Raw genomic sequence first — 20,359 nt, 5'->3', positions numbered from 1 at the left:
TATCCTAAATAAACAACATTCAGAGCATGTCTAGTGGTGGATTATATGCCTGGTGGGCGGAGGCAAGAGTTAACTGTCACATTTTTCCTTAAGGAACAAAATTAAAAAATAATAAATCATCCATCAAATTTATGTACTGTTTAGAAGAAAATAGCTTGACATACCTCCAGCCTTCGATTCCATCTTTTCTCATTTAGAATAACTATAATTAGAGAAAGAACCATCTCTCACAAAGGGCGGTTTAAGCAAAAAAAAAAATAAAAAATAACGGTAAACACAGTTTAATTAGAGAAAGGACCAATTTCTCATGAAGGACAGTTTAAGCTAAAAGAATAACGGTAAACAGAAATCTCGCTTATTATTAGAATTATACAGGCTGACCCAGGAGTAACGGGTGTAACACTGGGAAAAGCTGGATGAAAGAATAGTGAGTTTTACAGTACATTAATGTGGGTTCAAATCTCAACCGTTACCTAGCTACAAATACCGATGACCATATGAGCGAGAATGGTCCCCTAACTCACCCCAAAAGGCATCAGTAACTTAGTACTGAATGAGATTTGGACCCATGTTGGTGTTGGTTTGCCCATAACTTCATGTATAATTTCCCAGTTATAGCGTTTCCTCCATGGACACCATGAATACCGCTCCGGCCGTTTTACAAATTAATTATGACTAAAAAACATTCACATCCGCCATGAGAAGCCAGACTATATCATATAAGCGCATTGAGAAGAAAGACCAACAAGACATTGAAAAAAAGAATGTATTCTGGAGGAAGCGGAATAAGGGAAAGGAGGTGGAGGGGTAAGGTGGTGTAAATCAAGGTGGAGGAGGGGGTCAACGGGTGGTGGGAGGAGGGGTTACGGTAAGGGGAGGAGGAGTATCATGAAGGGAAGAGGGGTACAATGAGAGAAGGAGGGGTACGGTGAGGAGAGGAGGATTACGGTGAAGGAAGAAGGGGCTATGGTGAGGGGAAGAGAGGTAAGGCGCGGGAGATGAGGGGTGTTATAGTCGGGACATTATGGTGGATGGGGATGAACGTATGGTACACAGAGTACAAAAACTGAAATGGTGGTTGGGACGAGGAAGGAAAGGGAAAAGGAAGACGAGGAGGAGAGGGAAGTCGTAAAGAGAAGGAAGTGGGGGAGGAGGAGGAGGGGAAAGATGGGAAGAGAAGGAAGTGGGGAAGGAGAAGAAGAGGGAAAATGGGAAGAGAAGGAAGTGGGGGAGGAGGAGGAGAGGCAAGATGGGAAGAGAAGGAAGTGGGGGAGGAGGATGAAAGGGAAGATGGGAAAAGACGGTACAAAGGAGGACAAGGAAAAGAAACGGCAATTCCCCCCCTGCTGCTGTCCCCCATCCTCCTTTCGGGGGATAGGGAGGAAAGTTAAGGATGTTTACATAACCGGGCAGTGGAGCGGCGTGGTTCTGTTGGTACCATCACACGAAGGCGTTCCTCACCTGTACCCCTCTGGTATTAAGTAAGAATTGTCGTCCTTGGGCGGAAGGTTATACAGCCAGCAGATTAACAACAGCTAGGAAAGTAATACAACAGATTATACACTAATATCATGGATTAATGGGGACAAAGGTTAAACAAAATTATACCTCTTGTACTGTACTTGTCCTTTTTCCTCTGGTGACAAATAATCCAGAGTTTAGAAAGGATTGTTATTCTTTGGCTATACGTGCGTCTCATGATATGATGAGTCAAGGAATAACGTACTATACCCTAAGTGTGTGAACGCAGTGGAATAAGAGCCAGACTTTTGCCCTGACTGTATATCTCCTCCCGTAACTCGGTAAAAACAAAAAATGGATATATATATATATATATATATATATATATATATATATATATATATATATATATATATATATATATATATATATATATATATGCTTCACTGAAAGTCTTCATATCTACGCCAAATAACAAAACATTCGCAAAAATGAGGCTCAACGCTATACGTCTGGAGGTGAATTAGGAAGCAAAAGCAAGGCTATGACATTCGCTGTAAAGAAGTACAATTAAAAACTATTAAACGTACACTGCTTAAAGGCTATAAATTATAGTATATCCTGTATGTACATATTTGTACTCTGTATATAGATAAATGTGTTAGTAAAATTCTATAAATAAAGTGGTGGGAAAGAAAATGAAAACATTCAAGGACCTAGCAGTTTTTGTAAAGGATTTTCAAGCTAAAACAAAGCTATTCATTCTTGATTCTAGGTGGGTATAGAGGATGCCATGGTTGGGTTTTCATTTTCTTTCCTCCTGTTATTATACATTAAAAACGTACTATCATAAACATCTGCCACACATACACACACACGTATATATATATATATATATGTATATATATATATATATATATATATATATATATATATATATATATATATATATATATATATATATATATATATATATATATATGTTTATATATATAGTCAAATAAAAGGTTAGGGCGTTGATACTTGTACTTGGGGTACTGTTTTCACACGCCCGGTCGGTGACATTTACAGTAGATGCAAGATGACGCCCAGCACAGCAGTTGGCCAAACTCTTCCTGCTCTATGGTGCTGGGTATGGTGAGGAGCTGAGAGGTACGATGAGGGGGAGACAGGTAAGGCGAACGAGTGGAGGGGAGTTGTAGTGGGGAGGTTATGGTGGATTGGGCACGAAGGTATGGTGCGCAACGGAGTATAAAGATTGCAATAATGGTTGGGGTGGGGAAGGAAGGGGAAAAGGAAGAGAGGAAGAGGGAAGACGGAAAAGAAAGGAAGCGGGGGAAGAGGAGAAAGGAAAGACGCGATGAGAAGAAAGTGCAGGTGAGGAGGAGGGGAAAGATGGGAAGAGAAGGAAGTGGGGGAGGAGGAGGAGTGGAAAGATGGGAAGACAGAACAAAGGACGATAATGGGAAAAAAAAAACCAGCAGCAGGCATGGATAGAAAAACAAGAAAAGAAAAGGGAATGCTAGGATGGGGGAAAGGAGGGGTGGGGAATTGGGGAGGTGGGGTACAGAGGGAAAATGCGGGATTCTGAGGGCGTCGGCGCCAACACTTTTCCGAGAAGCGTCACTACCCCTCCAGAAAGCATCACTACTCTAAGAAGCGTTGTTACTCCTCCAAGAAGCGTCACTACCTTTCCACGAAGCGTCACTACCAATCCAAGAAGCATCACTACTCCTCCAAGAAGCGTCACTACCCCTCCAAGAAGCGTCACTAGTCCTCCAAGAAGCGTTCCAGGAAGAGTATCTTGTTGGTCTTGGTGGGAAGGTTGCGCCAAAAGTCCAAGTCCTGTTAAAATACATACCGGTACGTAAATATATCAGCCTATTCCTTTTTCATTCACCAGACACAGCTAAAGAAGGAAATGTTAAATTTACCTGAACGTTTGAATAATTAATTTAACACTAAACAGTAATAAAGAAAAATCTTTAACACTAACCCAGTGTTTGCATAATCACATAGCCAGGCGTTATAAAGCATATAATAATAATGATAATAATAATAATAATTCATTCATTTATCCATTGCCAGACGCCATGTATCCCAAACGGGGTGGCCAAGGGCTTAGAGTTAACTATTTTACAGGGAGGGACACTAATCCTCCACCAACCCCACCTGTCACGTATGGAGCATGTATGGTTTCGATATATGGATACCACTCAGCACTGTACATGGTTTCATGGCTTCGAGGACGGACAAGCAGGAGAATCCTGTTGTCACGGCGGTTGGGTAAGAATTTCCACCTATCCCTCTGCCACGAACTCTGAGTTATCTGTTTTACAGGGAGGGGTACAAATCCTCCACCAACCCATTTGACACGTAGGGAGCACATATGGTTTGGATATATGGGTATCACCCAGCATTGTCTATTACTGCTCAATCTCGTGCACCCACTCCCAGTGAAAGGAAGCAAGGCATCCAAGGGCGCCAGTCTAAAGTCCTCACTAAATCATTCAATCGGTAGTAGTGACGGGCGGTGTGTACAAATATTAATAATAATAAAGATGATGATGATGATGATGATGATGATGATGATGATGATGATGATGATGATGATAATAATAATAATAATAATAATAATAATACTATCTATACCAGTCTAATGTCAGACGTGGTCGATGGGGGTGCCCATCATCCATCCACTCAGTGTAGTGGTAGTTTACTTCGGGGTAGCTCTACATTGCGTAACAAGTCAAATGATTTCCTGGAAACCAAGAAATCATTTGATACGCTGGGTGGTAACCTTATAACCAATCAACATGTGTTCCTTGCGTGTCAGGAAGTGGGTTGGCGGAGGGTTATGGCCCTCCCCGGTAAACAGCTAACTAATAATACAAACAAGAAGCCTCAGACCAGGACGGACAAACAGGTGACGACCAAGGACGGGACAAAGGAGATGGTTCGGATAGCGATATGGATTGTAAGAGATACGAATAATGAGGTGAAAGAGAGATTGCTCTGCTACATGAGGGTGCACAAGTGGGCAAATGTGGATTAACGGACATCAAATCGAGGGACAAGAGTGTGAAAGGATGGCAGTATGGATGGGGTATATGAGCGAGAGGTGAGAATGAGAGGTCAAAAGAGGGTGTATGTATTGTTTTGTGCAAGAGATAGAAGGAGAATGTAAGAGGGTACGGATCACTTGGTTCAAGGATTGTGTGGGTAAGATTGAAAGTAGGGTTACAAACGTGAGTGACTGTGTGTGCAAAATTGTGACAGTAGAGTGAAAGAAGAGTTTTGGGCAAATGTAGAAGCGTGCATGGATAAGTTTGTGAGGAATGAGAGTGTGTTTCTGATTGGAGATATGAATAGAAAAGTACGGAATGTGAAGATGAATGGAGCAGTTGATGAGTGGGGTGTACCTGCAGAAGTGCATGAGAATAGCAGCTCTTTAGTAGACATTTGTTCAGGGAGGGGTTTGGTGATAGCCAATACCCACTGTGGACACAAAAAGATCCACAGGTATATATGGTAAGTGATGAGAAGGGTGGGTGGTGAATTGAAGGAATGGAAGGCAATAATGGATTATGTATGTGTGGATGGGAGAATGAGAAAGTATGTAATGGATGCAAGAGCATACAGAGGTTGGGGGAATAGACTTTCGAACCACCACTTGGTGGTGCTGAACATCAAGGTTCAAGTGCAATGGAGGAATAGAAGCAGGGAAGGACAGGAAGAAGTAGTCCATAGAACGAGGGTTGAAACGTTGCAAGAGGATGGAAAAAAAAAAAGACAGAATATAAAAGAGATGTGAAGTGGCAATTGGGTAAATATAATTTGGAGCAAGTGGGAGAGGTGGAAGGTGTGTGCAAGATATTCACAGAAGAAATCTGTGCAGCATGAAAGGTGGTGTGTTGTTGTGAAGTGAAGAGAAGATGTAAGGGGGTGCAAGGAACATCATAGTGGAAAGAAGAAGTGAGACAAGCTGTGGCGTAAAGGAAGAATGCATATAGTGAGTGGATGGGAAGCAGAGGCGTGGAAGAAGCTGAGAGACGGGAAAGAGAGTTACATGCGGAGAGGAATAGAGAGATGAAAAGATTAGTAAGAGTGAGTAAGAAGATAGTGGATGAGGACTTTGGATGGAATTTGAATGTAAAGTGGAGGGAGTGACAGAAAATGTTCTGGAGGGAGGGAAAGAGAGTTAGACAGGGTGATAGAGAAGTTAGGAGGTGAGTGAACAACAGAAATGGCAGATTGATACTGGAGAAGGGAAAAAAAGTGAGCACATGGAGAGAACTCTTTAAAAAACTGTTAATGATAAGAGAAAAAAAGTAATGTGAGTATAAGTGGCTGAGGAACGGCTGGGAGAAGGAGGGAGATGAGAAGATAGGAAGAGATCAGTATGATTACGAGTAACCCTACTATGACAAATGAACTGCCTCCCCTTCAGCTAAGAAGGAATGTTGCTTTCCTTGCATATTTTATAGATACTTTTATGGCAAATGCACTGCCGAAGTTGCATACATTGTGTCACCTCTCCATGCCTTGCCCCGTGTTATAAGGGCATCTGGTAGCACTCATGACTGGACTGTCACACTGCCATAATGCAGAATTTCTGCCTTTCAGAATTCTTTTATTCTCCAAACTGCATCTCTTTACAACCTACATCCCTTGAGTGGTTTCCGCCAAACCTTCAACCTACGGCTGTTCAAGTCCGACTGTTACAGGCTTTTTTTTTTTTTTTTTTATCAAAGGAGGACTCCTGTAATCTGGTGTATGGATTATTAATTTTATTCATTTGCTTTTTCTATTCTCTGTTGTTATTTAAAAGATGCAAGTTGTGGAAGCAATAAAGAAAGTCAAAATGGGGAAGGCTCCAAGAATTGATGGAATGTGTGGTGAAATTCTGAAGCATGGTGGAGAGATAGTAGTAGAATGAAAGTGGAAGATGTGCAAATTGGCCTTGAGAAAGATAGAGTCCCACAGGACTGGAAGTCAGGTATAATTATTCCCCTGTACAAAGGAAAAAGGGAAAAAGAAGTATGTGGCAACCATAGGGGCATTTATCTTGTTAACGTTGTAAGAAAAGTATATGGTAGGGTACTTATTGACAGGGTTAGGAAAATAACAGAGGAATTAGTCGGAGAAGAATTTATTTATTTTTTTTAAGGAAAGGAAGAGGTTGTATAGATCATATATTCATCCTCAAGTGTTTAGTGGAAAAGTTTCTAGAAATGGAAAAGTTGTTTGTGGCCTTCATGGATTTAGGGAAAGCATATGACAATGGATAGACAAGGATTGTGAAAAAATATTAAGATATATGGAGTAAATGAGAACTTGTTGAAGGCAGTGAAGAGTATGTATGAGGGTGCTAATGCTGCAGTGCGTGTGGATGGTGAACTGAGTGAATTTGTCTATCTGAATGTTGGATTGAAATAGGGGTGCGTCGGGTTTCCATGGATGTTCAGTTTGAATATGAATGGGGTTATGAAAGAGTTGCAAGGTAGGGCAGTGGGTGTCGGAGGGACCCCAGTGAGAGAGGGTAGCATTTGTAAACTTCCTGTACTGTTGTTTGCAGATGATGCTGTATTGTAAAGTGAAAACGAAGGGGAACTGCAGTTCTTGTTAAATAAGTTTGGGAAGTGTGTAAAAATGGAATATAAACGTGAATGCAAGGAAGAGTAAAGTTTTGGTCGTCGAGAGAAATGAAGTTACTGAATCAACAATGAGAGTGGGTGATGAGGAAATTGAGATGTAAAAAAATCGCTGCATGATAGTATTGTGATACCAACTCTAACGTAAGGAAGTGAAGCATGGACCTTGTTGGAAGGACATAAGTCTAGAGTGAGAGCAGTGGAAATTTGTTATTTGAGAGGAGCATGTGGAGTTACACGGAGAGACAGACTGACAGAGGACGTGAAGGAGCGTTGTGGTGTGGATGTGGATGTGGTAGAAATTGTTAGGAGAAATTGCCCATGTGGAGAGGATGGGGAGCGGACGGCTAACGAGGAGAGTGTATGTGAGTGAAGTGGGGAGGGGAGAGGGAGGGGGAGGCCGAGGATGAGATGAAGGGGTGGAGTTGGGAGGTGTATGAAAGAAGGGGGAGGGGGTGAGTTGGGGGAAGGGAAATGAAACGGCAGGGGACAAGCAACGTGGAGGTGATCTGTTTATGGCCATCCCTTATGGGTTTCAGATGCCTGGCAATAATAATAATAATAATAATAATAATAATAATATTTTAGTGATTCGGTTTCTGTAGGTTTGTTTGTTTGTTATCGTAACACAGCAGAAACCTGTGCATACAGCGCAATTTTTGTTAGGGCGAGGTACCATTATAATGCGCAAACATGAAGAATAAAACAATTTCCAATCCAATCGGGCCACCGGTTCCCTAGTTATAACTCATTTCTGACTGAAATAGGAATAGACCTGACATCAAGCTGAGGGCGCTGAAGGCGGCCTTTAAGGTAATAATAATAATAATAATAATAATAATAATAATAATAATAATAATAAAAATAATAATAATATATCTATCTATCTATCTATCTATTGCCAGACGCCTCAATCCCGTTCGGGGTGGCCACAAACAAATCGCCTCCATGTCGCCCTGTCCCCCGCCATTTCACTGCCCTGCTCCCAACTCACACCCCCCTCTCTCATATACCTCTCCACCCCATCCCTCCATCTCATCCTCGGCCTCCCCCTCCCTCCACCTCACTTACATACACTCTCTTCGTCAGTCTTTCACCTTCCATCCTCTCCACATGACCAAACCACCTTAGTGTATTCCTCCTAACGCTTCCTATCACATCCACATCCACACCACAATGCTCCTTTATATCCTCATTTGTCAGCCTGTCTCTCTATGTGACTCCACAGGCTCCTCTTACATAACTCATTTCCACTGCTGTCACTCTTGACTTGTGTCCTTCCAACAACGTCCAAGCTTCACTTCCATACCTTAGAGTTGATATCACAATACTGTCATGTAGTAACTTTTTCACTTCCATGCTCACTTCCCTGTTTCTTATCACTGCTTTCAAGGAACCAGCAACCTTTCTTCCCTGCTGTACCCTTTCAAGCTCTTCACCCTCCAAACCTCCATCCTTACTCATCACACTACCCAAGTACTTAAACGTACTCACATTTTCCAATTCCTCACCATCCAACCTCGCTGTACATTCGCTGACTTCACCTCTCTCAAAGACCATCACTTTACTCTTCCCTACATTCACCTTTAGATTCCGTTTCTTACACACTCTCCCAAACTCATCCACCAAGCCTTGCAGCTCCCCTTCGTCTTCACTCAACAACACAGTATCATCTGCACACAACAGTACACGGAGTTTCCAAACACTACCCTCTCTCACCAGGGCCACTCCAACATCCACTAACCTACCTTGTACCTCTTATATTACCCCATCTATATACAGATTGAACAACCATGGAGACATGACACATCCCTGTCTCAACCCAACCTTCAAAGAGAAAAATTCACTCAGTTCACCATCCACACGCACTGCAGCCTTAGCACCATCATACATACTCTTCACAGCATTCAAGAACTTCCCATCTACTCCATATATTCTTAATACTTTCATCATCCTTGTCTATCCACCCTGTCATATGCTTTCTCCAAATCCATGAAAGCCGCAAACAACATCTTTCCCTTCTCTAGAAACTTTTCCACTAAAGATCTAAGAATGAAAATCTGATCTACATAACCTCTTCCCTTCCTAAAGCCTCCCTGTTCTTCTCTAATTCCTCTGTTATTTCCCTAACACTGTCAATAAGTATCCTACCATACACTTTTCCTATTATACTAAGAAGACAAATGCCCCTATGATTACCACACACATTTCCATCCTCTATGTTCAACAATTTCTTAAAGTATTCTCTTCATCTGCTCAATTTTTCTCCCTTCTCTACTAGTAATCTATCATTTTTATGTTTCACTCCCCTGCTAACTTCACTTCCACCCTGTCTAACTCTCTTCACCTCTTTCCAGAACATTTTCTTACGGTCCCTCCACTTTACACTCAAATTCCTTCCAAATTCCTCATCCACTCTCTTCTTACTCTCTCTTACTAATCTTTTTACCTCTCTCTTTCTTTCTACATATAACTCTCTCTTCTGCCTCTCAACTTCTTCCACGCCCCTATTTCTCATCCATTCATTGTATGCTTTCTTCTTTTGTGCCACAGCCTATCTCACCTTTTCATTCCAACACGCTGTTCCTTGCGCCCCCCTCTGTCTTCTCTTCATCCCACACACAACATAATAATAATGATAATAATAATAATCATAAAAGAGTATGGATCAGTTGGCTCAAGGATTGTGTGGGTAAGATTGAAAGTTGGAATAGAAATGTGGGCGACTGTGTGCGTTTATGCGACATCGCAAGATCGTGCAAGCAGAGTGAGAGAAGAGTTCTGAACAAATGATGAAGTGTGCCTGGAAAAGTTTGGAAGGAATGAGTGTTTTTTATTGGTGATATGAATGGTAAAGTAGGGAATGTGAAGGTGGATGGAACAGTTAGTGAGTGGGGTGTGCCTGCTGAGATAGATGAGAATGGCAGTGTGTTAGTGGACTTTTGTGCCGGGAGGGGCTTGGTGATAACCAATACCCTCCTCAGGCACAGAATGATCCACAGGTATACGTGGCGAGTGATGAGAAGGGTGGGTGGTGAACTGAATAAAAGGAAGGCAATGACTGATTGTGTGTGTGTGGATGAAAGGATGCGAAGATGTGTAATGGATGTAAAAGCTTATAGAGGTTGGGGGAGTGGACTTTCTGACCACTACTTGGTGGTGGCCAGAATCAATGTCCAAGTAAGATGGAGAAATAGAAGAAGGGAAAGATGAGAGGAAGGAGTAGTTGCAAGGAGACTGGGAAGGTTACAAGAGGATGAGAAAATGGCAGAATATATGAGAGAAGTGGAGGAACGATTGGGTAAATATGAATTGGACCAGATGGGGGACGTGGAAGGTGTGTGTAAGATATTCACAGAAGAAATATGTGCAGCATGTGATGTGGTGTGTGGAAGGAAGAGAAGACGGAAGGGGTTGCTAGGAACAGCATGGTGGAATGAAGAGGTGAGACAAGCTGTGGCACAAAAGAAGAAACCATACAATGAATGGATGGGAAATAGGGGCGTGAAAGAAGCTGAGAGGCGAAAGTGAGAGTTATATGTAGAAAGGAGGAGAGAGGTGAAAATATTACTAAGAGAGAGTAAGAAGAGAGTGGATGAGGAATTTGGAAGGAATTTGAGTGTAAAGTGGAGGGACTGTAAGAAAATGTTCTGGAAAAAGGTGAAGAGAGTAAGACAGGGTGGCAGTGAAGTTAGTAGGTGAGTGAAAGATAAAAATGGTAGATTACTAGTGTAGAAGGTAGAAAAAGTGAGCAGATGGAGAGAACACTTTAAGGAATTGTTAAACATAGAGAATGGAAGTAATGCAAGTATAAGTGTTTGGGGAATGGCTGGGAGAAGGAGGGAGGTGAGAAGACAGGAAGAAATCAGAAGGATAGAAGCTGTGGAAGCAATGAAGAAAGTCAAATTGGGGAAAGCCCCAGGACCTGATGGAGTGTGTGATGAAATGCTAAAGCATGGGGGAGAGATAGTAGTAGAATGGATGTGGAAGATGTGCAGATTGGTCTGGGAGGAAGGTAGAGTCCCGGAGGATTGGAAGTCAGGTATAATTATTCTCTTGTACAAAGGAAATGGGGAAAAAGAAGACTGTGGTAATCACAGGGACATTTGTCTTCTTAGTGTAATGGGAAAAGTGTATGGTAGGATACTTATTGACAGAGTTAGGGAAATAACAGAGGAATTAGTTGGACAAGGACACGGAACCTTTAGGAAGGGAAGAGGTTGTGTAGATCAGATATTCATTCTTAGATCTACAGTGGAAAAGTTTCTAGAGAATGGAAAGGTGCTGTATGCTGCCTTCATGGATTTGGAGAAAGCATATGACAGGGTGGATAGTCAAAGATTGTGGAAAGTATTAAGAATAGATGGAGTGGATGGGAAGTTGTTGAATGCTGTGAAGAGTATGTATGATTGTGCTAAGGCCGCAGTGCATGTGGATGGTGAACTGAGTGATTTTTCTCTTTGAAAGTTGGGTTGAAACGGGGATGTGTCATGTCTCCATGGTTGTTCAACCTGTACATGGATGGGGTAATAAAAGAGATACAAGGTAGGGCAGTGGATGTTGGAGTGGCCCTAGTGAGAGAGGGTATTGTTTGGAAACTCCCTGTACTGTTGTTTGCAGATGATACTGTGTTGTTGATTGAAGACGAAGGGGAGCTCCAAGGCTTGGTGGATGAGTTTGGGAGAGTGTGTAAGAAACGGAATCAAAAGGTGAATGTAGTGAAAAGTAAAGTGATGGTCTTTGGGAGAGGTGAAGTCAGTGAATGTACAGTGAGGTTGGATGGTGAGGAAATGGATAATGTGAGTACGTTTAAGTACTTTGGGAGTGTGATGAGTAAGGATGGAAGTTTGGAGGGTGAAGTGCTCGAAAGGGTGCAACAAGGAAGAAAGGTTGCTTGTTCCTTGAAAGCAGTGTTATGAAACAGGGAAATGAGCATGGAAGTGAAAAACTAGCTGCATGACAGTATTGTGATACCAACTCTGACGTATGGAAGTGAAACTTGGACGTTGTTGGAAGGACTCAAGGAGCCTGTGGAGTCACATGGAGAGACAGGCTGACAAATAAGGAAGTGAAGGAGCTTTGTGGTGTGGATGTGATAGGAAGCGTTAGAGGAACACACTAAGGTGGTTTGGCCATGTGGAGAGGATGGAGGGTGAGAGACTGACGAGGAGAGTGCATCTGACTGAGATGGACGGGGGGAGACGGAGGGGGAGGCCAAGGATGAGGTGGAGGGATGGAGTGGAGAGGTATATGGGAGAGGGGGGTGTGAGCTGGGAGCAGGGCAGTGAAATGGCGGCGGATAGGGCGATGTGGAGGTGATTTGATTGTGACCACCCCGTGCTGGATTTAGGCGTCAGGCAATAGAGAGATAGATCATCATCATCATCATCATCATCTGCATCATCATCTAATCCAGTGTTGCCCCATGTGGAGCGTGGCGGCCCGAGGCTATGCAATTTGGTTCTGACATTTAAAATGAGTGTGACCAGCCTCATTCATCCCTGAGTGGGATTACGTGAGCAATAAACTCCAACCATCCCTAGGATATAAACCGACACAGGCTCAAGCCGACTGGAGCACCTTAATTACCCACTTAACCACCAGGCACCATAATTTGGTTATATGGTTACCACTCAGCTTAGTAAATGGTTTCCTGGTGTACAGGAAACCATTTGCCTTGTCATTCAGTGTAGAGTCACCCGTACACAGAAGGAAGAGAAAAGAAAGAAAGAAAGAGAGACAGAGGTGGAAGGAAGGAAAGAAGGAAGGAAGAGAGGAAAGAGCAGTCACCGAAGAGCCGCACTACATCAAGTGAGTGGACAGTGAGTGCCCCCACTTACCACTAATTAATAATAATAATAATAATAATAATAATAATAATAATCTATCTATCTATAGCTCGACGCCCTAATCCCACAAAGGGTGGCCGCAGACAAAACGCCTCCAATCGCTCTGTCACCCACCATTTAACTACCCTCCCCCCAGTTCAGTCCCCCCTCCCTCATATACCTCTCACCTCCATCCCTCCACCTCATCCTCGGTCTACCCCTCCCTCTCACTCCCCCCTCCCTCATATACCTCTCAACTCCATCCCTCCACCTCATCCCCGGTCTACCCCTCCCTCTCCCTCTCTCCACCTCACCTGCTTACACCCTCTTAGGCAGTTTTTCATTCTCCATTCTCTCCACATGTCCAAACCGCCTCAGTGTATTTCTCCTAATTTTCTCAACCACATCCACATCCACCCCACAACGTTCCTTTACTTCTTCATTCGTCAACCTGTCCCTCCATGTCACTCCACATGCTCCTCTCAAGTAACTTATTTCCATTCCTCTCACTCTTGACTTGTTCCCCTCTTGCAAGGTCCACGCCTCGCTTCCATACGTCAAGGTAGGGATCATAATACTATCATGCAATGACTTCTTAGCTTTCATACTCACCTTCCTATTTCTCATCACTGCTTTCAGTGAATCAACAACCTTCCTTCCCTGCTGTACCCTTTCATGCACTTCATCCCCCAAAGTTCCATCCTTACTCATCACACTACCCAAGTACTTGAATGCACTCACACTCCCCATATCCTCACCATCCAACCTCACTGTACATTCTGTGACTTCATTCCTGTCAAACACCATAACTTTACTCTTGTTTACATTAACTTTCAGATTCATCTTCCTACACACTGTCCCAAATTCATTCACCAAATTTTGCAACTCCCATTCATCTTCACTCAACAATACTGTATCATCAGCAAACAGCAACACCGGAATCTTCCAAATCTCACCCTCATTCATTAGAGCCACCCCCACGTCCACTGCCCTACCTTGCACCTCCTTTACAACCCCATCCATGTATATATTAAACAGCCATGGAGACATCACACAACCCTGTTTCAGTCCCACATTGAGATCAAAGAACTCGCTCAGCTCACCATCCACTCGCACCGTAGCCCTAGCTCCCTCGTACATACTCTTCACAGCTCTCAACAATTTCCCGTCCACTCCTTATATTCTTAATACCTTCCACATACGTTGCCTATCTATTCTGTCATAAGCTTTCTTCAAGTCCATGAAGGCAGCATACACTTTCTTTCCCTTCTTTAGATACTTCTCCACTAAACATCTTAGAACAAATATCTGATCTACACACCCTTTTCCTTTCCTAAATCCCCCTTGTTCTTTCTAACTAGCTCCTCTGTCATATGCCTAATAATAAAAATAATAATAATAAAAATCATAATATAATAATAATAATAATAATAATAATAATAATAATAATAAACAGATACCCAAGCACTTCCATAATTAACCCTATAAAAACGTTTCCATGACGAGAACATATATGCAGGAAATAAACGCTTCTCTTACCCTAACGCTGGAGGGTGCCATATGAGGCCTGGTGGAGATGCCGAGGGTGGTGAAGCCCTCTTTACCCTCCGCCACGGGGGTAGGGGACCACCGGAAGCCTAGACTCCCGTTGATAGTGGGGTTGCTGGAGAAGGAGGAAACAAAAAAGGCGTACATGTTCATCATCATCATCATCGTCATCCCGACTTGATTCACACCAACGGATGGAGTGAGGCATGAAATGGAAAACAAAATACCACCACCACTACTACTACTGCTACTACTACTACTGTTACCACTACAACCGCAGAGTTCTGTTATGGCCTGGATGAGATGTCGACTGTCATTCTCCCTCGTGAGGTCTGCATTCCTATGCCTCAGGGGTCACAAGATCAGCCCTCAGGCCTGTCTCTCTGGTGGGTATGAATTACAAAACTACTGTGGTCGAGAGTCGCATAGACCAGCGACTCCAATAGATTACTGTCTTTATTAACATTGTAATGTTAATGAATATAAAAAAAGTAATAAAAGTAGCAGTAGATGGTTGGTTACCATAGCCGTTGGCGTGCTTGTGGCCAACGGATTTTAATATGAGAATTAGAGTTAACCTTCACATTACAGCTCCAAATGGTGAACTGTATCATGAAGGTTGGGTTTGATCTTCTCAGTATAATTACTAAACGGATAGAGGTGATGATTTCATATTGAAAGAAAAAGCAACAACAACTACTACTATTACCACCATTACTGCTTACTACTGCTGCTACTGTTACGACTACTACTACTACTAGTATTACTTTACTACACCTACTCCTACTACCATTTTACTTGAGCTAGTACTATTACTACCTCTATTTCTACTACTTGAGCTACTACTATTACTACCTCTATTTCTACTACTACTACTAACACCCTTGCCCATCAACTGCTCTAAGGGCCAAATATTGTTATTTTTCCTTGTGAGCTTCACCTTCACAGATTACTCACAAATTCTAATTCCATTATTCTTACCTAACCCTTAACCCTTCCTTCAGCTTCACTTCATATCAGCACCAATGTCTGAGTTGATTTTACTTAATGATCTTGACCATTTGACCTTTCTCTGTGACCTTCACCTTTGACTGATTGTTTTGAAAATCGAATCTCTTTATCCTTATGTTAATCTGAACCCTTCCGCAAAGTCTAGTCTATGTAGGCAATAATCTCTTTAAGTTGATCTTGCAATATGACCTTAGTTTTTTACCTACAGTTCTCAAAAACAATAGGTTAGCCTCTTGGGTGATGCTTAACCCATCCACCAAGTGTCTTCCAAATTAAAGTAAAGTGATATAGTTGTTTTCGCTCACACTAGACACACGAGTTGAACTCTGACCTTCCCTGTGAATGTGAATTCTGACTTTTGTTCTCAATATTGAATTTCTTTGTTCTTGTTTGATCCTTAACATTTCCACCATATTAAGTTCAGGCAAGATCAACACTAAGTTTATTTTGCCCTGTGACGTTGACATTTGACCTACCCTTGTGACATTGACCTTTGCTTATTTTTCTTGCAGTCTGGTCTCTTTATTCCTGCCTTAGCCTCAGTTTTCTCACGAAGATTGCAGTTAGTCTCAGTCAGATAATAACTGTTTAAGTTGGCCTTGCTTTGTGATCTTGACCTTTTATCTATTGTTATCAAAATCAATTAATTTATTATTTGGCTAACCCTCAACATTTCAGCCAAGTTTGGTTAAAATAGTGTCAAAAGTATTTGAGTTATTTTGTATTTACACACACACACACACACACACACACACACACACACACACACACACACACACACACACACACACACTTATCAGAACAACACCCTCAGTCCCTATGTGAGCCAGGGTGAAGTCATGAAAATAGTAACAAGGACAGCAAGGACAATAATCTATTTATCTATAGCCCGACGCCCTAATCCCGCAAAGGGTGGCCGCAGACAAAACGCCTCCAAGTCACTCTGTCACCCACCATTTGACTACCCTCCCCCCAACTCACTCCCCCCTCCCTCATATTCCTCTCAACTCCATCCCTCCACCTCATCCTCGGTCTACCCCTCCCTCACCCTCCCTCCACCTCACCTACATACACCCTCTTAGTCAGTCATTCATTCTCCATTCTCTTCACATGTCCAAACCACCTCAGTGTATTTCTCCTAATCTTCTTAACCACATCCACATCCACTCCACAACGATCCTTCACTTCTTCATTCGTCAACCTGTCCCTCCACGTCACTCCATATGCTCCTCTCAAGTAACTCATTTCCACTGCTCTCACTCTTGACTTGTTCCCCTCTTGCAAGGTCCACGCCTCGCTTCCATACGTCAGGGTAGGGATCACAATACTATCATGCAGCGACTTCTTAACTTCCATACTCACCTCCCTATTTCTCATCACTGCTTTCAGTGTACCAACAACCTTCCTTCCCTGCTGTACCCTTTCACGCACTTCAATAATAATAATAATAATAATAATAATAATAATAATGATAATAATAATAATAATAATAATAATAATAATAATAATGATAATAATATTATTATTATTATTATTATAAAATAATAATAATCATAATATAATAATAATAATAATAATAATAATAATCTATCTATCTATCTAATACTGACAATAATAATAATAATAATAATAATAATAATAATAATAATAATAATAATAATAATAATAATAATAATAATAATAATCTATAATCTATCTATTGCAAGACGCCTCAATCCCGTTCGGGGTGGCCACAAACAAATCGCCTCCACGTCGTCCTATCCCCTGCCATTTCACTGCCCTGCTCCCAACTCACACCCCCCTCTCTCATGTACCTCTCCACCCCATCCCTTCATCTCATCCTCGGCCTCCCCCTCCCTCTTCCCCCCTCCACCTCACTCACATACACTCTCTTCGTCAGTCTTTCACCCTCCATTCTCTCCACATGGCCAAACCACCTCAGTGTATTCCTCCTAACGCTTCCTATCACCTCCACATCCACACCACAACGCTCCTTTATATCCTCATTTGTCAGCCTGTCTCCATGTGACTCCACAGGCTCCTCTTAAATAACCCATTTCCACTGCTCTTACTCTTGACTTGTGCCCTTCCAACAACGTCCAAGCTTCACTTCCATACGTTAGAGTTGGTATCACAATACTGTCATGTAGTAACTTTTTCACTTCCATGCTCACTTCCCTGTTTCTTATCACTGCTTTCAAGGAACCAGCAACCTTTCTTTCCTATTGTACCCTTTCAAGCTCTTCACCCTCCAAACCTCCATCCTTACTCATCACACTACCCAAGTACTTAAACGTACTCACATTTTCCAATTCCTCACCATCCAACCTCGCTCTACATTCACTGACTTCACCTCTCTCAAAGACCATCACTTTACTCTTCCCTATATTCACCTTTAGATTCCGTTTCTTACACACTCTCTCAGACTCATTCACCAAGCCTTGCAGCTCCCCTTCGTCATCACTCAACAACACAGTATCATCTGCAAATAACAGTACAGGGAGTTTCCAAACACTACCCTCTCTCACCGGGGCCACTCCAACATCCACTACCCTACCTTGTATCTCTTTTATTACCCCATCCATATACAGATTGAAAAACCATGAAGACATGACGCATCCCTATTTCAACCCAACCTTCATATTCACTCACTTCACCATCCACACGCACTGGAGCCTTAGCACCCTCATACATACTCTTCACAGATTTCAACAACTTCCCATCTACTCCATATATTCTTAATACTTTCCTCAATCCTCGTCTATCCACCCTGTCACATGCTCTCTCCAAGTCCACGAAGGCCCCATACAACTTCTTTCCCTTCTCTAGAAACTTTTCCACTAAAGATCTAAGAATGAATATCTGATCTAAACAACCTCTTCCCTTCCTAACACCTCCCTGTTCTTCTCCAACTAATTTCTCTGTTATTTACCTAACTCTGTCAGTAAGTAATCTACCGTATACTTTTCGTATTACACTAAGAAGACAAATGCCCCTATGATTACCACACACTACTTTTTCTCCTTTCCCTCTGTACAAGGGAATAATTATATCTGACTTCCAGTCCTCTGGGTCTCTACCTTCCTCCCAGGCCAATCTGCACATCTTCCACATCCATTGTACAACTATCTCTCCCCCATGCTTTAGCATTTCACCACACACTCCATCAATTCCTGGGGCTTTCCCCATTTTGACTTTCTTCATTGCTTCCATAACTTGCATCCTACTGATTTCTTCCTGTCTTCTCACCTCCCTCTTTCTCCCAGCCATTCCCCAGCCACTTATACTCGCATTACTTTCACTGTCTATGTTCAACAGTTCATTTAAGTGTTCTCTCCATCTGTTCACCTTTCTCCCTTCTCAACTAATAATCTACCATTTTTATCTTTCACTCCCCTACTAACTTCACTGCCACCCTGTCTGACTCGATTTGTATCTGAATATGGGTGGTTGATATCCACTTGTACACTATTTCTGCAGAGTATGGTGATGTTAGATGGATTTATGTAATCTGGAAGAAGAGAGTAGGGATCATTAAAAAAAAAAAATTGATTAGAAAAAGGTGCTAAGGAACTTGCTTAACCGACGAGAACACGGGTCCATGTACCTGGATTAGTCTATATTAGGTCAACTATAGAACCAAACCTTCTCCTCGGAAAGTAAGTGATGATATTAAAAAGATATAAGTCGCATACAAGAAATAATTAAGGAATTATGTGATGATTAAATCGCTCAGGAAGATATCCTACAACCTGTGAGAACGAAAGAATGATTCTAGACAGTGTGTGTGTGTGTGTGTGTGTGTGTGTGTGTGTGTGTGTGTGTGTGTGTGTGTGTGTGTGTGTGTGTGTGTGCGTGTGTGCGTGTGTGCGTGTAATTAGTGGGTGGTAGAAACCCCCCCAACTACTACTACTACTACTACTGGTATTACTACTACTACTGCTAATGCTAATAGTAATAATAATAATAATAATAATAATAATAATAATAGTAATAATAATAATAATCCAAGAATACGGTGTCATAGTTTAGAAGGGCGGTGTGATCCGTGAGGGGAGTGTCAGGCTGTCAGCGTATAGTGAGGGTGAGGGTTTTGGGGTGGATGAGGGTGTTGGGGTGTGAGGGTGGAGGGGGAGTGTGCGGTGCAATAAATAGGGGCGTGTCGGTGTGTCCGCGTCACTGGCAGCCTGACCCTGAGTGGCCGACTGCCTCACCCGCCGCTGCCTGACCATAGCCTCTCCACTGGTGAGTCTTGAGAGTGTGGCGCCGAGCTGGTGTGGCTGACGATGTTAGTGTGATGCTGGTGTGGCTGACGGTGTTAGTGTGGTGCTGGTGTGGCTGACGGTGTTAGTGTGGTGCTGGTGTGGCTGACGGTGTTAGTGTGGTGCTGGTGTGGCTGACGGTGTTAGTGTGGTGCTGGTGTGGCTGACGGTGTTAGTGTGGTGCTGGTGTGGCTGACGGTGTTAGTGTGGTGCTGGTGTAGCAGACGGTGTTAGTGTGATACTGGTGTGGCTGACGGTGTTAGTGTGGTGCTGGTGTGGCGTAGGGTGTTAGTGTGGTGCTGGTGTGGCATAGGGTGTTAGTGTGGTGCTGGTGTGGCTTAGGGTGTGTTGTAATACAAACTTGACAAACAAGTGTTGACAAAAAATTACAACAAATTGTGAATACCGTCGCTATAATGACAAGGGGATTTTATTATTACACGAAATACACTTACACAACAGACTGCATAACGGACACCAGGTATATAATCTCTCTCTCTCTCTCTCTCTCTCTCTCTCTCAATTTACCTGGCACCAAGATAAATACTTTTCCATTCCCAAATGCAGAGAAATTGATTTTATCATTTTTACTCTG

General features: G+C 42.5%; 1 long non-coding RNA gene across 1 annotated transcript; it reads right to left on the bottom strand.

Moving 5' to 3' along the window:
• Positions 1 to 3,160: 3,160 nt before the first annotated feature.
• On the bottom strand, positions 3,161 to 14,662 carry LOC145395305 (uncharacterized). The gene is made up of 2 exons (XR_013896571.1): positions 14,483 to 14,662; positions 3,161 to 3,306 (listed from the first exon to the last, which is right to left on the bottom strand). It is a non-coding gene; the product is annotated as an uncharacterized LOC145395305 (long non-coding RNA).
• Positions 14,663 to 20,359: the final 5,697 nt, after the last annotated feature.

Source organism: Coenobita brevimanus, chromosome 30 (genome assembly GCF_032717465.1).
Source record: "Coenobita brevimanus isolate Jiangsu-jjx chromosome 30, ASM3271746v2, whole genome shotgun sequence".
NCBI lineage: Eukaryota > Metazoa > Arthropoda > Malacostraca > Decapoda > Coenobitidae > Coenobita > Coenobita brevimanus.
The sequence above is the reverse complement of the archived record's forward strand: the minus strand, read 5'-3'. Positions and strand labels throughout refer to the sequence as shown.